Source organism: Sprattus sprattus (assembly GCF_963457725.1).
Source record: "Sprattus sprattus genome assembly, chromosome: 6".
NCBI classification, from domain to species: domain Eukaryota; kingdom Metazoa; phylum Chordata; class Actinopteri; order Clupeiformes; family Clupeidae; genus Sprattus; species Sprattus sprattus.
Window position 1 is genome coordinate 30,603,741 of NC_137925.1, and position 24,220 is coordinate 30,627,960.

A 24,220-nucleotide genomic window follows, 5' to 3' on the forward strand; every position below is an offset into this window, starting at 1 on the left:
AAACTACTATCAGTGTCTTATCTGGTGTATAAACTACTATCAGTGTTAAATCTGGTGTATAAACTACTATCAGTGTGAAATGTGGTGTATAAACTACTATCAGTGTGTAATCTGTTGTATAAACTACTATCAGTGTTTAATCTGCAGTTTACACGAAATATAAGCACAAATGATGAAGTGCAGATTTAAAGGGGAGGATGGTGTGTTAGGGTGTGTGTGAAAATGGGTGGAGTGAAGTGTTTGTATTTGGTGCGAATACCAGCAGGTTCACAAAACCAAAACAACCAGGGGAGAGAATACATTTCAATGTGGGAAAAACAAATGAGTCAAAACATTTTCTTAGGAGAAAAAAGCTTTTAAAGGTGAGGACACAACAATAGGCAGAGGATGATGAACTCTTGACAATTAAGAAGAACCTAGCGTACCACAGATAAAGCATCAGTAGAGACGACAGAAGTCATGAATATCTTTGGACGGTTAACTATTTACATCCATGGCCAATCATCAGCTTCCGGAGCAGCGATCTTCCAAAGAGTCGGGATGCTGAAGCTCTCGAGGATGCAGATCAACACTGAGCTTCACAAATGAATAAACCTGCGGAGATTGGCTCAGACACACTCATCAACTCCAGATGAGGCCTGAGGGCTTGACCTCACATGAAGATCAACCTTTGAAGCCTCCCCTCCCCTCCCCCTGCACGCCTGCCATCATCAAGATGCAGCGAGAGAGCACACTATTTTCCCCATGTTCCTCCTTTCAGTATACCCACTTAACCATGAACAAATGTATACAATACTTAAGCAATAAGCCCCAAGAGGCCGTGCTTTGCGCTGATTTTAGATCAGGTAAGGGTTGTGTCGACGCGAACCTGTTCTAAAATCAGTGCAAAGCACGGACATCGCGGAGCTTATTGCTGTTCTAAAACTGTCACTACACATATTTGATATGGTTTCATTAAATAAAAACAATTCAATTTAAGAAACAATAGTTTAATGATAAACCGTCATTCTTCCACCACTACAAAATATGGTTCCTTAATAAATCGTTGCCACGCAACCCTTGAAGCAACGCAACAGCCAGATGGAACACTTGTGCTACCACCAAAAAAGGGGTGCTTATATATTCGCATTAATTTGTATATCGCCATTAATAGTGCAATTGTTGAAATAGTTTTCAAACGGGCTCCTCTTTGCTGGTGCAGCGCCAGGGGTATCCTGATTTTGACGCTTCAGTGTCCCAGATGATGTTGCTCCACATGTGTATGAAATGCGCTATATGAATAAAATTGCCTTGCCTTGCCATACGCTGCGCAGTAATATGGAATGTTATCATAGAATGTTATGAGGACAAATTGTAAGGTTATGCTGGATTTTACAACGGCTTTTAGCCAATCACCATCAAGGATTTGAACAATCAGTTTTAGAATATAGCCTATGTCATTTGATAAAAGACATCATCTATGCCATTTGACCACTCTTTCTGCATAGAGGCACACATGGCACAAACTGAAATTAAATGTACATCTTTCAGATAAAGGTTTCTTATATTTGATCATTGACTACAACACCTGTGGTGTATGACCTTTTGATATGAATGCAAAAGTCTATTTTCTGTCTTGAACAGCATTAGACAAAACTTTTCAAATATCTAATTTTCTGTCTAAGGCTAAGAAGCTAAGAGCACTGTCTTGATATTTCTAGTGGATATCTGTAGGAAATTCACATGAGAATGACTAGAGGTCACGGCCTCAAAGTTCCCCCGATCTCAATCCAATCAAGGATCTGCAACTAATGTCTGGTGCCACACAGGGAATCACAGAGCCCATGCCTCAGTGGGTTGGAGTCTTGGTTGACCATCAATAAATTGTTCATAACACACAACTAAGACCCTTGTCATGAATTCAATGTTTTTGTGGAGATATCTGTAAAGATTAAATACATTATCCTGATTGCTGAAACGAAAATGACAACTTTCCCAAATATTTTTGTATGTGTATACACTTTGCCTGAAGGGAGGCTTCTCTGCCATTGAACCAACGATATGGCAACAGAGAGCTGTCAAAACAGTCCACGCGTTGAGGCTATTTCTCATAGTTACCCAGCTTAACTGGATTACCCACCTCCCCCTGCTCTCAGCAACTGATCTCACTGCATCATAATTCAGCATCCCATCCTGTCAACATGACCACCCTCACCCTTTGGACAGACAGGACGGGAGAAAAGGCTTACGTGATGAGAATGCATGTGCATGTGCGCACTGAAACACTGTTGGTGTGTGTCGACATTAAAATTCACTTTAAAGCGCTGAAGGTGGGTTTGATGCAAGTATATTAATATTCCTGACTGCTAGCGTACACACACACAGGCACATACATAGTTGTGCATTGAACTGTTACATGGAAACAACAGACGTATGGCAGGGGAGGATAATCAACCAGTCCTAAAATGACATTTTTCAGTCATGGAGGTTAGTAATTACAGTCCACGCAATGGAGCCAAGTACAGGTATCAAGCACATAGTCTATATTATTTAAAACACAAGATTTTCAAATAATAGTTGAATGGCCAGCAGCACATCAGTAGCAGTTTTGGCCATTTCCTAAATATATCACAAGTCTTTCCTCCCTTCCATTATGACAAGACCTTCTTGAACCCTATAGAAACCAAAACCTTGACTGTATCAATACATCTTCTTGGCTGAATAGTCCTTCATATTACTGTACTAACTGCTCCTAACTGTCTCCTCTCAACTCAACTCCAAGTCAAACTATGGCAGAGCACTCCTCCATCTGTTTGTGGTAGTGATAAATAACTGCGGTACATTTGGTGTCCTTGCAGCCAACGTACTTGCTGCAGCAGCAGCAGCTTGCATCTCAGCTGGATCTTTGACCTCCTCACTGCTGCCCTGCACACAACGCACCCTTCTGAATCTCACACACTCACTGCTGCCCTGCACACAACGCACCCTTCTGAATCTCACACACTCACTGCTGCCCTGCACACAACGCACCCTTCTGAATCTCACACACTCACTGGCTGTCTCGAAAACATGGCAGCAGAGAACCAGCTCTATGATCTGACACAACAGCTCACCCATGTGCTGCACAATTCTTCCCTAAGGGTTGAGGGTTCTCAAATAAAGATATAGCAGAACATACTGTTGTGTTGTACACACACACATATAACAATATATGTGTGTGTGTGTGTGTGTGTGTGTGTGTGTGTGTGTGTGTGTGTGTGTGTGTGTGTGTGTGTGTGTGTGTGTGTGTGTGTGTGTGTGTGTGTGTGCGTAATGGTAAATAGACTGCATGTATACAGCGCGTTTCTACTCATAGATCACTCAAAGTGCTTTACAGATGAATGCCTCTTACATCTACCCATTCACACACCAATGATGGAGGCAACTTTTTAAGGTGCATACCTGCACATCGGGAGCGGTTGGGAGGTTCCGTGTCTTGCTCAAGGACACTTCTACACTTGGTGAGGAGGAGTCGGGATCGAACTAGCAACCTTACGATTGCTGAACGACTCCTGAACCACTATCGCCCTGATGCATGTATGTATGCAGCGACGGCAAAAAAATGTGTAGCCCCAGTTAAGCCCCTCTAGCATTTAAGCACTGTTTTGCAAATGTCGAGGATGATTTGAGAAATGTACCAAAGCGACTGAGAAAAACTGTAAAGGTTCATACGTATGCATTCTGTTCCAAATCCACGCTTGCGTGTTTGTACTGCGCCCGTACCCCGTTTACCCTATGCTGTGTGTGTGTGTGAGAGAGAGAGAGGGGACAAGAGGGGGGAGGGCGGGGGGAGTCTTTTATTTATATCACCATGGATACTCGCGCATTAAATGTAGGCTAATAAGGCTAGCTGCAAATGGATGTTTAAATAAGGCTAGCTGAAAATGGATCGTTGGTTGATCAAGAAAAGAGTGCAGGTAGAAAATGAAGAACCAATGAATGAAGTCTCCCAGACGGCCAACGAAGAAGAGGGAGATTTGAAAAATGAATCTGAGAGAGGAACTCCTGAGCCAGGACCAGAAGGAGCACCGGCGTTATCCGGCCACCAAAGTTGGACAGCAGGATCGCTATTTTAATCGTAGATGGTATGAGGATTACAAATGGCTTGAATATTCCATTTCAAAGGACCGTGTTTTCTGCTTTGCATGCCGCCACTTTCAACGTCCAGGAAATCATGGCGAGAAGGCAGCATTTACCCACAACGGCTACCAGAACTGAAAGAAGGCGACAAGTTCCTTCAAGACACACAATGTTAGTGTGGAGCATAAATATGCTATGGCAGTGTGGAATGAGTGGACTATTCAGAAAGAGTCTGGCTCAACAATTTGCAATGCTCTGAGTGATGGACATGCAAAAATAGTAAGATATAACAGAGAGTATATGAGAGCAGTTGTGGAGTCATTGCGTTTCACTGCATACCAGGGACTTTCACAGAGAGGAGACAGAGAATGACATGGCTGTCAACCAGGGAAACTTTCTTGAACTTTTACAGGTGATAGGCAAATTTGACAAAACAGTTGCACAGAAAATATCTGACAATCCAAGAAATGCGAAGTACACACATCATGACATACAAAACGAAATACTGGACATTATGGCAAATATGATAAGGGATCAGATAAGTAGTGAAGTACAAGATGCTGAAATGTTTGCTTTGATGGTAGATGAGAGTAAGGACCTGAGTAAAACGGAACAAGTGTCTGTTGTGGTGCGCTACGTGAGCTGACGGTTTGGATGCAGAGTCACTTTTTGCTACAATCAAAGACACTCTGAGCAAATGTAACATTGATCACACTGCCTGTATTGCTCAGTGTTATGACGGCGCTGCAGTGATGTCCGGTGTTCACAACGGGGTCCAAGAGAAATTCCGAGAAGAGGTCCCTCAGGCAATCTACATCCATTGCCATGCACACCGCCTCAATCTAGTTTTGGTGGACTGTGTGAGAAACGTGAAGCCAGCGGGGGATTTTTTTGTTATTGTGCAAGACATGTACAAGTTTTTCTCAGGCTCATTTGTCCATGTCCATTTCGTTGAGAAGCAACGGGACCTTGAGCCCTCTCAGCAGCCCATAGAACTCAAGAAACTGTCCGATACGCGCTGGTCCTGCCAGTATCACTCACTGTGGGCAGTGCAAAAAACCCTACCCGCCATCATTGCATCGTTAAATGACATTAAGGCGCAACCAAATCCACGCAGATCCACTGCTGCTCGGTCATTACTCGCCACCTTGTTCTGTTTGAGGATCTTTTTCGTACAGCAAAGTTCATGTCTGACACTCTACAGTCCCCCGAACTTTTGCTGGAGACTGCCACCGACCTCGCGCACTCAGTCATCACGGGCCTAAAAGAAAAGCGCACAGAGGACTCTTGGAGAGCCATATGGAGCAAGGCAGAGGCGCTCTGCACCAAAGTCGGTGTCGCAAAACCACCGCAGCTCCCACAACAGAAGAGACAATCTCAACAACCTCACCATCTGCAGGACTATGTAGTTGAAGCTCCAGTTCAAACAGAACATCCATGCATGTCCTCTCTGGATAAACTCTGAACATCCTCATTCTACCCTGTCATTGACCGACTAGTGAATGAAATGACACGACGGTTTTCAACAGAAGCAGGAGCCGTTCTCATGGGCACGTCAGCCCTCAACCCCGAAAATGCCACATTCCTTGAAAAGGAGAGCCTTGAGCCCATGGCGCAGTTGTATGGGATCAAAAAGGATGACCTGCTGGCCGAGGTGCACCAAATGCGCCGGCTCTTGGAAAGAAAAAAAGAACAAGGTGAAACACTCAGCAGCACACTGGAATTTCTGTCCATGCTTAAACCGTACAAAGACTCCTTTGAGGACATCTATAAACTTTTGCGCATTGCTGTTACACTGCCTGTAACCTCCGCTTCATGCGAGTGCAGTTTTTCGTGCATGCGGCGCGTAAAAACCTACCTGAGGAACAGAATGGCAAACCCTCGACTCAGCAACCTTGCCTGCCTGTCCATACACGCAGAAAGAACCAAGGCCCTGGATGTCCAGAAAATTATAGACTCATTTGCACTCAACCACAGCAATAGACGCATCGTCCTTCTGTAAAACAACTCTGGTGAGTTTTCTTTTTTTTTTTAATCATTCGAACAAGCTGTTCGCACTTCTCGTTGTGGCTGCACTTTGTAGCCTATGTTATGAGTTTTACTTTTAATATAATGTTAGTTATGATGTTGTCAATGCATAGTTGTTTGTTTTCATTTAATACTTGTTGCAATTTGGATGTTTTGTCTGGTTATGGGCAGGCACATGGTCGCTGTCCGGAGCTGAATGTCACCTTCTCGTTGCGGCTGCACTTTGTAGTTATGAGTTTTACTATTAATGTAATGTAAGTTATGATGTTGTGATCCGAGACAATATTGTCAATGCATAGTTGTCTGTTTTAATTTATTATGCATATGGAATAAATACTTGTTGCATTTTGGATTGTGCAAGTTTTTTTTGCCCAATGCCCTCCCTAGCAAAAAGCTGTTTAGATTGAAAAAATAGGGCAAGTCCAATGAACATAATTCTGGACATGGTAAAGGTATGTATCTCACAGTCTTTGTCAGAAGTAAAAGGTGGAGGAGAAAAGGATGACAATTGGTTGACTTGGTTGGAAAAAGGGGTTGCAAGGATCTTATCTGGCTTGTATCCAGAGTTTGGATGCAACAGCACTGTACTATCACCTGCAGCGAAACCTGCAGAGAAACGGTCTGATCTCCCTATTGTAAACTGGGAAATTCACTGCTAAACTGCTTGGATTCTCTCCTGAGAGAGATTTGTCCCCTAGACTGAGAATCTAGTCTGAGAGATTTGATAGATAGATAGATAGATAGATAGATAGATAGATAGATAGATAGATAGATAGATAGATAGATAGATAGATAGATAGATAGATAGATAGATCGATAGATCGATAGATAGATAGATAGATACTTTATTAACCCAGAGGGAAATTTGGTGTTGTTGAGGAATGAAAACATCTCTCCTGATCCAGTATTAGGTCCACACACTGGAGGTGTTCCAGAACTAGGGCTGTGTGGTTGATTGCCCCACCCTCTGATTCGGCACATAGCGGCCAATCATCAAAGTAGTTGAAAAATGTTCAGGCCCTTCTGCCATAAGGGTGTAGGGGTGGCCTCAATTTACAATTTCCTGTGTAAACGTGGAAGGTCCCAGAGATAGGCCAAAGGGAAAAACACAGTACTCATAAGCCACTCTTTGAAATGCGAAACAAAAGACCCTACTGTGATTTGGCAGCACGGGAATTTGAAAAATAGTATCTTTCAGGTTCACAGTTGTGAACCAGTCACACTGTCGAAAACACTGGATCATCTGATGTTGCATCAGCATCTTGAATAATGCCTTGTGCAAACAACGCGGATCTGAGCCCGCTGCCCCACTTTGGCACCAGGAAATACCCTGAATGTAAACCTTTGTTTACTTCTGTGGGGCATCTACAGCCACACCACACCTTTTCTAGTCATTCCGTGATCTTCACTGAGAGTGCTGCTGCCTGGGATATTGGTTCCACCACAGCCACCACCGGTGGGATTGCAGTGAGTAAACTTTTTGTATAGTACGTATCACCACAGGCAGGAAGTGTAAAGAGCGGTGACATTGGGCCGCAGTTTTCAGGAATGCGAGGGCGGACTGTGTTTTTTTACAGAAGGTTCTCAAGAATACTCTACTGACGAAAGCTTTGGGACTAGAGTTAAAGTTTGATTAAAGCAACCAAAAGAGCTATTCCTTGTGAACACCTTTAGCTAGCTAGCCATCACTTAACTGCAAATGGAAGCAAACCTGTCTATTTCCAAAGCAAAACGAAATGTTGACCAGGACTATCGGCAGTTTCAAGAAGTGGACAAGCAATTCCTTTTTCATTGAGGTAAATGGTGATGCAACCTCTCTGCCACATCATGATGATAATGACAAGTGTAGTCTAACTTCTGGCCTGAGTTGGAAGGTGGACCCAGGTGAGCTTGACAGGCTTTCTCTTGGTTCATAGCGCACCCTGCCTGCTTGTGAAATAAACCTGCAGCGTTTAAAAGCTAACATGTTAGTTTGCACATTGTTAACACTGTTCACTGCCTGATTGATAACTTAAGCTGTGTTTTTATTGTGATTTGACGTTGTTGTTGATACTTGGGGCCTGATTTACTAACAGGATTGCGCCCATTTCTGGCGTAAAATAGCGGTCGTAAACATAAAACGGTATTTACTAAGGGGCCGCAGCGCATATTAACGCCTGTGGGTGTGAACAGGGGAGGTAACGTGGAGGTGGACGTGGACGCAATTTACATGGGAGGAGACAAGGTAAGTGCGCCTAATGATGTCATGCGTGGTATTTACTAAACTGCCTGTCGAGCGCACGTCTCCAATTTGCAGGATAATTCTCCGCCTCATAAAAGCACGTCTTAACAAGGAAGCGCATTTCCACTGAGTCTGAATACGTTGATATGGCAGCAGTAATAAGAGCAAGGCGAAGACATAGACAGAGGCAGTGCACAGAAATAATTTTTTCAACTCGTATAACACTTTTTCAATTAAGCGAACGAGAAATCATTAGACGGTACAGGTTAACCAGCCACGCAATACTTAAATTACTGGACCAGATCAGAGACGACATCTAACCCTCCAACCGGAGATCACATTCCATTCAATCAGTTGGTAAACATTGCAAATATTGGCACCTGATCATTTCAAACCGTTATAGTATCAGCAGTTGATATATCTCAGCCTTCACAAATATTCACACAGGTACTCGAAGCATTGCTATGGCGCACTGGTCAATACATTTCCCCACTGCCACAGCTGAAATTATAGACATCAAACAGGACTTGTTTTGAAATCGCAAACTTTCCGAACGTAATATGAACCATTGATTGCACCCACGTCCATATATATTGTAGTGAACCCATGCCCCTTGTAGAAATAATTAATCTCGCCATGTACACATCTATATTGTTATAATAGACAGTTTATGCATTAATGCCACCAATAGCATATTCTTTATAATCGTGTTCTTTTAAACATCTTGCTGTAGCTGATGGCGGGCAGAACAACAATATAGCAGCACATTGAATCAGGTTCAGTGATTGAGCGAACGTGAACCAATATATCTATCTCCAATTCGCTGAAGCTTCATTTTCTCTTCCTAAATAAATACCACGGAAAATGCGGAAAAACACTGTGCGTTAATGTGCGAACGCAGTTTAAGCAGCGGTCGCAATGTTAGTAAATCAGGCCCTATATAGGGCGGAGTAAACACAGTTTGCCCAGCGCAGATCTGGTTGGATAAATACCAAGTAAAATGCGCAAAAACACTGTGCGTTAATTTGCGAACGCAGATTAAGAAGCGCTCGCATATTAGTAAATCAGGCCCTTAGCCTCTGCGTATAGTGTGTGGACATTGACAGTCCAAGTGTTCACGGGCAAGCTAACAATTTAGCTTGCTAGGTGGTGGCTAGCTAGTAAGCTGGGCTACTGCAGCTAACAGATAATCTTGTTATCTGAATTGATTTAGAATTTGATTTAGTAATTTTTACAAAACTACTAACAATAACGTACATCAAAACAGTTGCATAGTTCTTACTTGTATTTGTTTATCATCATAACACGGAAGTCAAGTTTTTATCTCAGTAGGTTGAAATCTCTTTCCCTACCTAAGCAGAGTGAGTTGATAGAAGTGTGCAGTGCTCCGAATGTCATGTTCTCAAAAACTCATTAACCATTCAACAGGTACTTTTTTTAAATTCTAGTAAATAATGCATTCATCATCAATGTAAAACTCCATGTAGTGTCAAATTCCACGTTATTTTCAATGGACCCAGATATTGCTTTGAAAGTTTATTCTAAACACACCGGTACTCTGTCATTAGTGAAGCTGTCTGAAATGTCCCTTTATGCCCTGCATACCTAAGAAGTGTGACTTTTAGTGGATCCTGTTACCTTCCATGGTGTGAGGAGGGTAAATTAAGAATTCGGCTACATGGGAGCTAACCAAAGAGAACTACTCAGCACTCACTGGAGAAAATGATGGTTCAGTAGTCTGTATCACAGTTCTGGAGAAAATGAGGGGGCCCAGCTACTGTGGCATAAAAACTGTAAAATAGACAAGTTTTAGATTTCAGATTTAAATAACATGGAAAGTATGACGGTATGTTGTCTGTTCTCATCATCATTGAACAATTGTATACATATAGCTCAGGCTTTAACCTCGAAACATGCATTATGTCATGCTATCCAAAGACAGTGTCACCTATTATATCATACTTATTTGATGTTTTTACACTACAACTCTTTAAAGTCTCTACTTAAAAACCAATTTATTCTACATAGTGATTCATTTTGTGATTGCCTTGATTGCCAGCAGTCAAACAAGCACATGGATCAAAGACTTATTGGTTTCCCACGAGACAAGCTATATTGAAGTAGACATACACTCTGTTAGTTGTCAGTGCACACCACATCATGCACCCTCCCAATCACAGAGTGCCAGTGAATGCCACTTAGCGATACACTAAAGAATGCCAGGAACTCCCCAAAAATTTCATCAGAGAGTCCTCTAACAATAGCTGTCATCTGAGACTGACTGCGCAAAACTTGAAGGTGACCAGTAACAAGAGCTTTCAAGAACACATTTCCTGTCAATAGCATCCTATTGCATCCTTGTGATTGAGTGACAAAAAAAATAAATGCTTAGGTAGAGCCGAATTCTCCACATTATTACAAGACCGACAGTTTGATTATTACACCACCTCTTTTATTACTACATTAATCCCACAGTAGGGAATCTTTATAAGGCGTAGGGGTGAGGGTTGATTCTGTACATATGATCCCACAGTAGGGAATCTTTATAAGGTTTAGGGGTGAGGGATGATTCTGTACATATGATCCCACAGTAGGGAATCTTTATAAGGTTTAGGGGTGAGGGATGATTCTGTACATTTCTGAGGATCTGCGCACCTTTCTGACAGTACTGCAAGCACTTTGCTATTTGTGAGGCTGGCTAAGCCCTAGACCCCTGGGAGAAGCGCAAGGGCTGAGGTATCCACAGCAACGGAGGATGGTCACACTGACAGGATGCCCAAAGACAGCATCAGCCATCAGGATTTACAGCCCTGAGACAGGCCCAGAGCAGGGCAGAGCAGGGCTGTGCTGGGGAGAACGGAGGTGGGGGAGGGGTCACAGAGAAATTAGTCAAAAATGCAATTACAATTTAAACGATCGTTATCATTACTGAGGAAAATGCGAGAATGAGACAAAGAGCAGAACCACAGGCAGGAGATATTGAACAGAGAGTAGATAACACTGTAGCCCAGGAAGGGCTTTTTTCCAGAGAGAGAGAGCTGGATGGAGGCAATATGCTGTCACACACAGGGAAAAGACTGTCAGGAGAGCCTTGTCACATCCTATCTCCATCAAAGACGCAGGCTCTTGCATCGTCAGCAACCCCCACTGCAGCCTGAACATTACATGCCTGAGCATCTCTCTCTCTCTCTCTCTCTCTCTTACACACACACACACTCACACACACACACACACACACACACATGCACACACGCACACGCACACACACACACACACACACACACACACACACACACACACACACACACACACACAAACACAAACACACACACAAACACACACACAGGATTTCTGAGGATCTCTGTTGGGAGGAGGAAGATGGAAGGACCAAAGTAACCTCACTTAAACATCAGGTGAGCGAGTGGGTGGATGAATTATAAGCAGTAAGGATTCATGGAGACAACTGAGCAGGAGCTTCACAAATCCTGCTAACGCCAAAATGACCAGAAAGTGAGAAATATACCATTTAAAGACTGGAAGTGAATCAAGAGTGCTTAGGACAGTATTCCAGCAGTAATGACCACCACGTCCACAAATGGCCCCTTCAGTGTGGACCGGGAAAGCTACTACATAGTTTGACAGTCTTGCAAACCAAGGAAGGAAACTTACAGCCGATCAGGGCAGACCGGGGCTGAGGTACAGGATTATACACTCTCCAGCTGAACAGAGATGATTACAAAGGGACTATCAAGGCCTCGCATGTTGCCGGGGTGCTTCAGGGAAGAGAAAAGAATCAATTCCCCAGATAATATCGGCAGCCATGATCTGCCGAGCCTGGAGTGGAAGAGTGTCGAGAAGACCTGAGAGACATTTTCAAACGATTCCTGTTATTCATGCGGTCCCACAGGGGATAGGGGGAGGGTGGGGAGAAAGGTATAGTGCTGATGATGTCATATGCTCTCATGTACACACCTGAATTGACCTGACACATCAAACACTGAGCCGGGGAAGCACAATGGGGGTCACCAGGGACGGCCATCATCATGCCAGAGAACAACACACACATGTATAAGCACACAGGCACCAGGGATGGCCAACACACACATGTATGAGCACACAGACACCAGGGATGGCCAATACACACATGTATAAGCACACAGGCACCAGGGATGGCCAATACACACATGTATAAGCACACAGGCACCAGGGATGGCCATCATCATGCCAGAGAACAACACACACATGTATGCGCACACACAGACAACAGAGATGGCCAACACACACATGTATGAGCACACACAGACAACAGAGATGGCCAACACACACATGTATGAGCACACAGGCACCAGGGATGGCCAACATGCCAGAGAACAACACACACATGTATGCGCACACACAGACAACAGAGATGGCCAACACACACATGTATGAGCACACAGGCACCAGGGATGGCCAACATGCCAGAGAACAACACATATGTGTGCGTGCACACAGACAACGGGCAGAAAAATGCGTCAACATACACACTATACAACAGACGAGCAACTAACAGGTGAAAAACATAATCAAATCCTGCATCTCTACATGCGAGATACTTCACTGCTCCTCAACCCTGTGATTTTAGGAGGCCTGGTCTCCAAACACCAAACACATGGTGAAACAGAGGCACGCATATGCAGACAGTTCATGGGTTTGTGTCACTCATCAATGGATTGAGGTCAGTACAATTCTAAATGTAGGGGCTCTCTACAAGGCCTTAACAGTTGTCTTGTTTTGGCCTCAAAGAAAAAGAGCAATGACCCTTCTTAATGCATAATGGGTATTCAATGCTTTTACAAATAAATGGATGAGGACCAAAAACCAGATGGGTAGGTAGATTTAGAGCAATCAACATTTTCTACAGGTGACTGTGGGTGTTGAATTTAATTTGCTTACATGTCATGTTTTGAAAGTAGTTTGTACAGATTGGCAGACTCTTCATCAAAACCACAAGACTTGCTTGAATACATGTTATCTTTCACAGTGCCCTCAAGAAGTACAGGTTCACAGACAAGCCCCCACAATCTCTCTCCCAACAAAGTGGATAGAAAAACAGGATAGTGAGATTAGGGGAACTCCCACCAATATTTTCACCAAATGCTTCAGGCTGTGTGCTGATGATATAAAGGCAGTGCTTACTGGGGGGAAATAGTCTGGCCCAGTAATGATGCTGTTGTTTGGCATTAGTGGATGACATAGACATCTGGGGACATAGGGAAGCCCTTTTTTCGAGCTAGCCACCAAGCCATTGTTTTAATATCCTCAAGCTACTGAAGTACAAATTGATCACTATCTTTGAAATACAACATTTCAAATACACAAGATAAATCTGAATAGACACAATGATGATTTAAGATTTTTGGACAGCAAATATGTGTTTGGAGTCTTTTAATCCATCACTATATAAAACCCAAATCTGGTAGATGTTCTTCACATAATGTGTTATCTCCAGGAACTGGTTCAGATCTGGTTCAATCATCCCTCAAAAATATTACAACAAAGTAGAGTTGTTGAGTTGCTCATTTAAAAATATGCACATTAACCAGGCTCCACTCACCGACTCACACTTCCCCTGTGCTCAGAGTTACCTGTTCAGGTAGTCAGAGTGTTTCACTCAGTGCTTTTGTGCGCTGGCTCAGAAACAAGATTACATTTGCTACACACTTGTGACGTCACAAATATTTGTATCTGAGCAGATGAAGGCTATTCACCGGGGGAAAACCCTCATTCTCCAACTGAAAGGACTATTTCCGTGGCGGTTGGAGAGACCCTATAATTATGGCAGTTGTGAGAGAGAGACATTCCACCCCTCTAAGTGAGCCCCTAACTCGCCAGTAATAGCGCTTTGATTGGGTAATTGTGTGTTTGAGAGCCACACTGCAGGGTGGAACCTGTAATTGTAATCTGATCTGCCTGTGTTGTGATGTGTTAATTCATTTCATTCTGTAGTAGATTCACCCATTGGCTACAAACAGGTTCAATTACAGTAGTGTGCTCCATAATAATTTCAAATGAAGTTGATTCATACTATGGTGCATTTGTGCCCCTTACTGTTACACAAAAAAACTGCTAAGGGGGCATCCTTGAAATGGCAAGGTCTCAATACAGATGTACAGTATGAATGATCTAATCATGAAGGCACATCACGGTGTAAAACTCTGTAACATTAGTGTTCATGAGATCAGAATTATCTGATGCAACACTCGAGAGACAGTAATTCAGCGTACACCCATCTGATCTATACAAATGTTAACTCTTTCACTTAAATTATCCTGCTCAAGTTTGATGAACAAACTGAAGCAAATGTATGACCTTACCACTGCTATAAATGTGCAACTTAAGATACCGTGCAGATGACCACACAGCGTATGACCTAAGACATCCAGTGTACCATAGCTTTAGAAAGGTGCTCCTGGCCCCTAACTATCCCAGTGCAGTATACCAAACCTACTTTGGCCCCTAACTATCCAAGTACAGTATACCAAACCTACCTGAATATTGTGACCTCCCTCTAATCAAGTCTACTCGCATAGGTTGACGGAATTTGTGGTATAATGGCATTTATTTTGGTACTGTGAAATACAACCTTTTCTCTTTCTTTTAAACTAAATAAGAGAGATCTGCTAGAACTGGTAGAGGTTATTTCCGAGAGCACCACTGAAAGATTGTGGCATGCTTATATGCTAACATGTCATTCTTTCTATTACATCTACAGAGGCTAAGCACATTTCACCAAATTAAATCAAGGATGAGGTGTTTCAAGAGAAGGTATCGCAAACATCTTAAGTGTTTTGCGAAGACTATGCTCCATTCGGAAATGGTTTAATAACAGCACATCAACAAATCTGGGCAGACTACACCACATGTTTCAGGGATCTGTGTCTTAAAGGAATTTGCTACACCCACAATAGCAAAGACTGACACTGGATATATTTCTTACAGGAAAAACAACTGGAGAAAAGAGTTTTGTGCCTGAACAGCTGAAAAAAAGATGATGACAGTCCAGCAAGCTGATTGATGATTTTTTAAATCAGGCTGAATATAGACACCCCAGGAAAGATGAAGGAAGAAGGTGTAATTGTGGCAGGCAGTGGAGTGTGTAAAAGGATTAGGCCTTGGACACTCTTCAACACACCCATACAAATACATGTCCCCTGAGGAGAAGTGTGCGGTGGCGTTCTTCTGCAGCGTAACAAAGACAGAAGCTATATCATTCATCTTCTGGGCAACTCCTTCCTATTCCTGATCAAAAGACCACAGTATTGCCCCGGCATCCTAAAAGCCCCACTCCAGCTGTTCCCTCCACCATTTCCCCTTATTCTATCTCAATAAGTCTACAGTTCAAGGAGGATATTTCATTAGTAAAGTGCCGGTCTAACTACATTCTAGAACAATGTTTATATGCATAGTTTAATTAATTAGCCGATGAAAGAACAAAATCCACGTCAACCACAATGGCTATATTTAGGCCTACATTAACTGTTTTCTGTTAAACACCCAGCTACAAGCTCAATTGCAAGGAAAGCTTCACGTAAACACTGATTTCATTCCAACAAGAGGTGACATAAACCTTTGACAATCTTAAAAGATGATGAATCTTAAAAGATGATGAAAGATGAATTATCATGCAAATCTTTCATAATCTGAATCTTCGCAAGCATTTTTCTCCCTGTCAGGCAGTAACCCACCTGTTGTCAGGCAAAAACAGTCCCATATTTGCATATTTCCATGAAAACATCTGTATGGCGACATGTTTCTAACATAATGCATGGCTCCAGGTGTTTGTTCTGAGAGAAAATAGAGTTTTCTGTCACTAAACACTAACTGTTTAGAGGTTGTGACAGTTTCCCCCCATTCCCACCTGCACACCACCCTGTCATCAGTGGACCAAAGCCTTTGATTAAGATAGGGTCTCCCACTGCTGCCATCTGTATATCCTACTACCCTGTGCTTACAACCATGAAAGGAATTTTGGTGAGTCTGTATTTTTTTTATGTGAGATATGTTAGCCATACTACCCCCTCAATTTGACCTGTAATTATTAAACTTCATTGTGATTGTCTGCATCCTGTGTAATCCAAAGATTACTTAGAAAACCAGGGCCACATTTCAAAGAGCCTTGAAAATTGTTGTGTCATTCGCCACAGCCAGTCCCACTAGTGGCCATTATTGGGCAACACCTTGAGCCTTCCACATCAACAGCTCTGGACAATGTTCTCTGCCTTTTTACTCGTTTTTTTATTGTGTTGTTTATTATGTCTTATTACAGTGCATGAAATGCCCTGTATTGTTATTCCTAGGCTTCTTCTTCTTATTCTTGTTACCTTTTTCTGCGATTAATTCAGCCCGAACCGCTTAACGTAGAAACTTCATTCAAACTTTGTCGCGTAGGTCTTGTAAAGGACACTTATGCTATGTATTTTTCAATTTTCTAAACTTTATACTTTTTAAGATATTTTTTCCCATTGACTTACATTGGGCCATTATGACATCATAATAGGGTCTTTAAACTGGCTTGCACCTGTGCTTCACTGACAGCTGCGCCAAATCAAAGGAGCCTCTTCTCTGTCCTTCTCAATTTAACTGTAACTAGGAACATTAAGACACCTTCCATTCTCTACTTTTTTTTCTCTCCATCTCTCCATCTTTCTCTCTATCCCTCTCAGTCTACTTTCTCTCACACTAAATCTCTCTTCTTCACTCCATTTTTATCTCCTTTTTTCAAAATTTTCACTCTTTTTCTCTTCCACTCTTCTTTCCTTACTTCTTTCCTTCTTCCACTCTTCTTTCCTTCTTTCACTTTTCTTTCCTGTCTTCACTCTCCTTTCTTCTTTCCTTCTTTCACTCTTCTTTCCTTTCTTCTTTCCTTCTTCAACTACTATTTCCTTCTTTCACTCTTCTTTCCTTTCTTCACTCTTCTTTCTTTTCTTCTTCCACTCTTCTTTCCTTTCTTCACTCTTCTTTCTTTTCTTCTTTCCTTCTTTCACTCTTCTTTCCTTCATCCTCTCTTCTCTCCTTTCTTCACTCTTCTTTCCTTTCTTCTTTCCTTCTTCCACTCTTCTTTCCTTTCTTCTTTCCTTCTTTCACTCTTCTTTCCTTTCTTCACTCTTCTTTCTTTTCTTCTTCCACTCTTCTTTCCTTTCTTCACTCTTCTTTCTTTTCTTCTTTCCTTCTTTCACTCTTCTTTCCTTCATCCTCTCTTCTCTCCTTTCTTCACTCTTCTTTCCTTTCTTCTTTCCTTCTTCCACTCTTCTTTCCTTTCTTATTTCCTTCTTTCACTCTTCTTTCTTTTCTTCTTCCTTTCCTAACTTTTGCATTTCATGCACTGGTATTTCCTTCAGGAAATGCATTTTCTAGTTTTACCTGTAACTTCAGCATCACTAAAAATTAGGGCTTCCCTCAATATATTTCCGAGAATTAAATAAAGGTTGAATTATTATCTTCGTGGAAATGCACCTCTAGCTATTTATGTATTCTTATGTCACCTGTATCGTAGCGCTGTTTCTGCTCCTAGCACTTTTGCGATATCAACCCTGCTCCAACTCTGACACGTTCCTCCTGATCCTGTGCAGTGCTCTTGTAAAAATGTTTGCCATCCCCCCAGTCATTCTTCAATTTTCTCTCTTTTTTCATCCCTTTATCCCAAATGAAATTAATGGGAAAACATTCAGGACCACCACTGTGGAAGTCTTTATGACAATTCAACAACATACAGGTTTCCGACAGCCACAATTCAAGAACATCCAATATGGCTGAGCAACCTTGTTGTGTTGGTAGTGTAATAAAGGGCAATTATGCCATGCCATGCAAACAAATTACTGCTTTATCTGCTGTCATTTCCATATAGATGAAAATACCACCACCCATACAGATTGCATCGTACATTTCAACCAACTTTATGGATACGCATCTGCGATATTTTTTACATTTATGAAGAAACCACCAACGCTGTGGATTATTTACAGCGTACAGTCCATCTAATGTTTTGCTTGTGGAAATTCAGTGAGAGAGTAATGTCTACAACAACAAACCCCTTATTATTTAGCTAGCATACCTCGTAGGCCTTAGCAGTGTGAAGTTAGTCTGTGTCCACATATCTGCTCAGATTGCCTACGGCACAGGTCAGATATGATGTTTCGCTTGTGTACATTCAAAGTAAGTTAAGCTATCGTTATGTTGACAAGTTATAGCTAGGTCTCCCCTAGATTTAATGTATGTATTATGCCCCAAAATGAACATACAGTCATATTTCACATTTACAGCCAACAAATAACTAACTAGCTCATGTTATATACAGTATGTAAAAGTGAAACCTTATATTTATACAGTCATGGATGAAAATGTTGGCACCCTTGCACTTTTGTCAGATAATGCACCACTACTCCCAGAAAAGTGTTGCAATTACAAATGTTTTTGCATTTACATGTTTATTTACTTAGTTTGCATTGGAAAAACACAAAAAATCTGAGAAATAATGCCCTATCTGACTTTATTCCACATAAAACTCAAAAAAGGGCCGGACAAAATTATTGGCACCCTCAACTTTATAATGGGGAGAACACCCTTAAAAATAAAGAAATACAAATATCTGAAATCAATTGCTTCCTGTAACCATTAATGAGGTGTCTTACACCTCTCTACTGGAATTTCGGACCACTCTTCTTTTGCCAACTGCTCCAGGTCTCTCACATTTGAAGGGTGCCTTCTGCCAACTACTGATTTGAGATCATGCCCCAGTTGTGCTATGGGATTAAGATCTGGAGTCATCTCGGACACTTCAGAACTCTCCAGTGCTTTGTCTTAACCATTTCTGGGTACTTTTTGAAGTGTGCTATGGGTCATTGTCCTGCTGGAAGACCCATGTCCTCTGACGGAGACCCAACTTTCTGACACTGGGCCCTACATTGCGCCCAAAAATGATTTGGTAGTCCTCAGATTTCCTGATGCTATGCACATAGTCAAGGCATCAGGTTCCAGAAGCAGCAAAGCAACTCCAAAACATCAGTCCAGCTCCACCATATTAGCCTGTAGGGACCGTGTTCTTTTCTTTGAAGGCCTCATTTCGTTGTCTGTAAACTACTTTACCAAAAAGTTCTACTTTGGTCTCATCTATCTACAGGACGTTCTCCCAGAATGATTTTGGCTTCCCCAAGAAAGTTTTGTCAAACTCAAGTCTGGCTTTTTTAGGTCTCTGTGTCAGCAGTGGGGTCCTCTGGGTCTCCTACCATAGCATCCCATTTCATTCAAATGGCGACGGATAGTGCAAGCTGACACCGTTGTACCCTTTGTCTGCAGGGTAGCTTGAATTTATTTGGAAGTTGTTCGAGGTTATTTATCCACCATTCAAACAATCTTTTTTCTGTCATCAATTTTTCTCTTCCTTCCACATCCAGGGAGGTTAGTGACAATGCCATGGGCTGTAAACTTGTTGATGACACTGCGCACAGTGGACACAGGAACATTAAGATCTCTGGAGATGGACTTGTAGCCTTGAGATTGTCCATGCTTTTCTACAATTTTGTATACACAGACACACAACACAAAGGTTGAGACAACTTTGCTCCATTTTAACTGGTTGCAAATGTGATTTCTGTATTACCAGCATCTGTGGCTCGCCACAGGTGAGTTTAAATAAAGATTAAAGGAGAATTACATGCCTAAAATACAATTATTTCTTAAAGGTGCCAACAATTTTGTCCAGCCCTTGTAACACCCACCAACGTAATAACTTCCCACCAACGTAATAACCCTGCCAACGTAATAAAAAAGTGTGCATTTCAGACGTAATAGCCCGGCCAACGTAATAATTTCCTGCCAACGTAATAATTCTTGCCTCCTGCCAACGTAAATTTGTGTGTTTATCAAGAAAGTCCTTTTGCTGGATTTGTTTGTGTGAATAACAGTTGCAATTAAATGCAGACTAAATCTTTCATTGTGTTCCTTCTTGTGTCAAAAGTGTAGACTATAACTGTGAACACACTTATAAAACATGTCCCTGCTATGTACTGATAGATCACTGATAGACTAATAGACCTCTATGAGAAACATAAACTATCATTGTCACTTTCATATGTGTCACATTGTCACATTCGTGTGTGTGTGTGTGTGTGTTTGTGTTTGTGTGTGTGTGTGAGTAGCGCCTTTGTGCAAATGTCTTTTCCGGGTGGGACTGCAGCGTTTTACAGTCTTTCAACGCCTGCTACCTGTCCCTACAGTAAGACTTGATAATAACAATATTGGTGAAAATAAGGTTGGCAGGAGGCAAGAATTATTACGTTGGCAGGAAATTATTACATTGGCCGGGCTATTACCTCTAAAATGCACACTTTTTTATTACGTTGGCAGGGTTATTACGTTGGTGGGAAGTTATTACGTTGGTGGGTGTTACAAGCCCTTTTTTGAGTTTTATGTGGAATAAAGTCAGATTTGGCATTATTTGTCAGATTTTTTGTGTTTTACCAATGCAAACTAAGTAAATAAACATGTGAATACAAAAGCATTTGTAATTGCAACTCTTTTCTGGGAGTAGTGGTGCATTATCTGACAGAATTGCAAGGGTGGCAACATTTTCGTCCATGACTGTATACCAACTCAATTCCAACATTGAATTTGGTCGGTAATGTACATATTTTTTAACATAGATATTCAGATAAATCTATACATTTTTATCTCTTAAACAGTTCAAAAATCAAATGTGTACTATGTTACTGGTGCTCCCCACAAACAGTGCTTTAAAAAAGGACCCAGATAACTCGCAGTAACCTTTAAAAGCATCAAACCAAGCAGACTATCCAGTGTTATATTTGTCCATTACAAAAGAAAGTAGCACCACAAACTTGTGAAAAATAATGAAAATGTTGGACTTGGCAGAGAAAACTTTACTTTGCATCTTGGAGTTCTTTGCCTCTGCCCTTTGCCTCATCCAGTACCATTCAACCCCAAGACCAGGATCTTGTACCATGTATTTGTCTGACTATTCACTTTGTGTATTGTTCTAAATGTTCAATGTATGCTCAGCCTATGCTATAGTATCCTATGGTATAGCCTTTTCAGTATGATTACACCACATCATGCACTTATATCTGCAGTGGCATCCAAGCGAGTTTGTCTTGAAGATGTATATTTGCATATATTTGCATTTATTGCATATTTCATGTACTTGTTTACAGGTCTCCTGAAAGTCCCTATGACTTTGAGGAGTATCAGCTTCTTCTCAATTCAAATTCATCAATGCATTTCTTTACTGATGTGCAATATATGTTGATCTGAATGAACAAATTCAATGCTTTTCCCTACAGAAATTATTATGTTAATATTTTCACAGCATGCTGCATTGTATCTCTGTGGAAGTGACATGATCTTCATGAAGATCAACACAACATCTTATCATTTATATGTGCTATTTCTAAATTATCAGCACTCATACCGGACAATACACCCTCTACCCTGAGACAGTATACCCACTACACACGTACACATGCAAAGGCACATCCATATACACAAACACGTGGAATCACCCATGCTTTCAACTCCTAAATCCACACACTTTCAGCAAAAAACTACACTAGCATGTATTAGACTCAGTACTTTCATAGACATCTGCCATGCACGTATAGGGGGCTGTCATTTCCAAAATGTGGAAAACAAAAACATGATTACAGACTTCAGTAATTAAAAAAATGCAATTTATGGAAAAAGAAAGAATTTTAGGATAAGAAAGGAGATATTTATCAAATACAGAGAAGAAACATCCATTTCAGGCGCAGCATTCTTGCTCACCTGAAAGTTAAGAACATGTTCCGTGGACATGTACCGAACAGGCTGTCTAACTGCCACACTGGCATTGAACTGATGCATCCCCATGTCATGTGAGCAAACTTCAAATGACTTGGAATACAACAAAATGAGCAGATTTATTGGGCACCATCAGACTCAACTCCCAATAGCCATCTATGGTCTACAGTGAACAGCTTGTTGACTGACTCATTTCAACAGGAGGGTCCTCTCTTACCAGTGAAACTGTACTTGTCATGATGGTTGGATTACCAGTGCTAACCTACACCTATATTGAATTATAGGGTTTGCACTTGGGTTCAGAGAGGATTGATTTAAAAGCACAGTCAAATTCTTCTTAAAATGTCATTAATTTTAATTGATTAATTACATAATTGATTAATAATGTTTAAACTTGAAAAAAATAATCCATAAAACGTGAAATTAAAATATGGTTTCAAAAAAAAAAACCTGGAAACTGGGTTTCATACACATACACACATTCAAACGCAAATTTAAAAAGCATGGTTGAGACACCAGTGAATAATCACTGGCTCCCACTTAGACTTCAGTCATTATTAGCACCATCTCTACTTGCTGTCATCTGTTCAACCCCCACAGGTATGAAAGGAGTGTTCTTATGTGTGTGGATGTATTCTTCTGTGCATCTGTTGACAAGGGTACTGTAATGTCATTGATATCTGACCAGCTGCTATCCAATCAGCATGATAATACCAGTTACTGTTTAAAATGAGACGTTTTTCCATTGGTCAGTAATTAGCTTTTATATAGCAAATTCCCTAGCACTGATAATGAGTTTAGGGCTGTCGAATACACTTATCCATCTTAACACCCACTCAGAGCCAGTGTCAAAACACTGAAAAAACTAAACTTTATCTAGCTATATTTGAAAGGATAACACGACAGAAACAACATCTTTTAGTGTAATTTAAAGCTGCTCATAAATGAGTTCACATACATATAAGCTTAAATTATTGAAGAAGGTTAAAACTATTTTTTTTTTAAAGAAATAGAGCTGTGGTGTAAACTTTTTAACGTCCTTAAGTCATATAGTAGCACTCTCCCGTTTGTGCTGCAGCACACATGAGAGGTGCAGGTGGCTGGGTGTGAAACAGAGGGCAGAAGGTGGAGAAATGGATGGCTTTACCTGCACATCCTTCAATAAAAACACCACAAATACACCATGGTTTTGTCACTTGTAGCCCTTTCCTAACCACTTGTACTCATTTCACCCAGCAATCCTTGACCTTTGACCTGCCTGTTCCAGACCCAGTGACCTACTGACAGCTCAAAAGCCAAACCAACTGAACCACTTTATCACTCAGATAAATAGACAGACTAATTTTGGCAATGTATTATATCAACCTGCAGGTAAACCTGTGAAGACGAAGATGGTCACATTGTAGTACAGGGAGAGAGAAAGACACATATTTCTCCATGGTCTGGGCTATCAGTCAGTTGACTAGCTACTTTATAAATAGAATCTGGTAACATTTCTCCATACCAGGATTGGGTCGAATTGTCAAACGTTAAAAGGAAGAGTCTACGATTGTAATGAGATTCACTTTTTGTCAAATTCATAGCTGTCTGTTCAGTGTGAGCTCTAAAAAATGGGGGGGAAATTGGCTTTAAATGGGAATCAGGATCAAGCCTTCGACCAAGACTTGTCCTAAATTCGGACCAAGCCATCAACAATTCCATAAACAAATCAACACATTGCTTCAGGAGCATGGAAGGGAGGGACGTCATTTGATGGGCTGTTTATTTCAAATTGATTATCTCAAAATAACTTGTGCAAACTCGTGGACCTTTACTCTTACCCCCCTTGTCATCATCACTTCACCTTCAGTGTCACCAAGAGGTGACAACTTCCATCTCCAAGGTTATAAGTTGTCACTTTCGCTTTCTTTCACACTTCCTCTCTCTGTCTGCATCTTGCTCACACAAAGCACTAGTACAGATGGCCATCATAGAGATACATTCACACAGCATCCTGCAGATCCTAACACCTTGCAGACACACTCGTATATCAGGTGATGA

General features: G+C 41.4%; 1 protein-coding gene across 1 annotated transcript in view; it reads right to left on the minus strand.

Annotated features, from left to right (window-relative positions):
* LOC308367432 (A disintegrin and metalloproteinase with thrombospondin motifs 2-like) overlaps nucleotides 1-24,220 on the minus strand; it is a 167,871-nt gene that overhangs the window by 139,993 nt on the left and 3,658 nt on the right. The window lies entirely within an intron of this gene.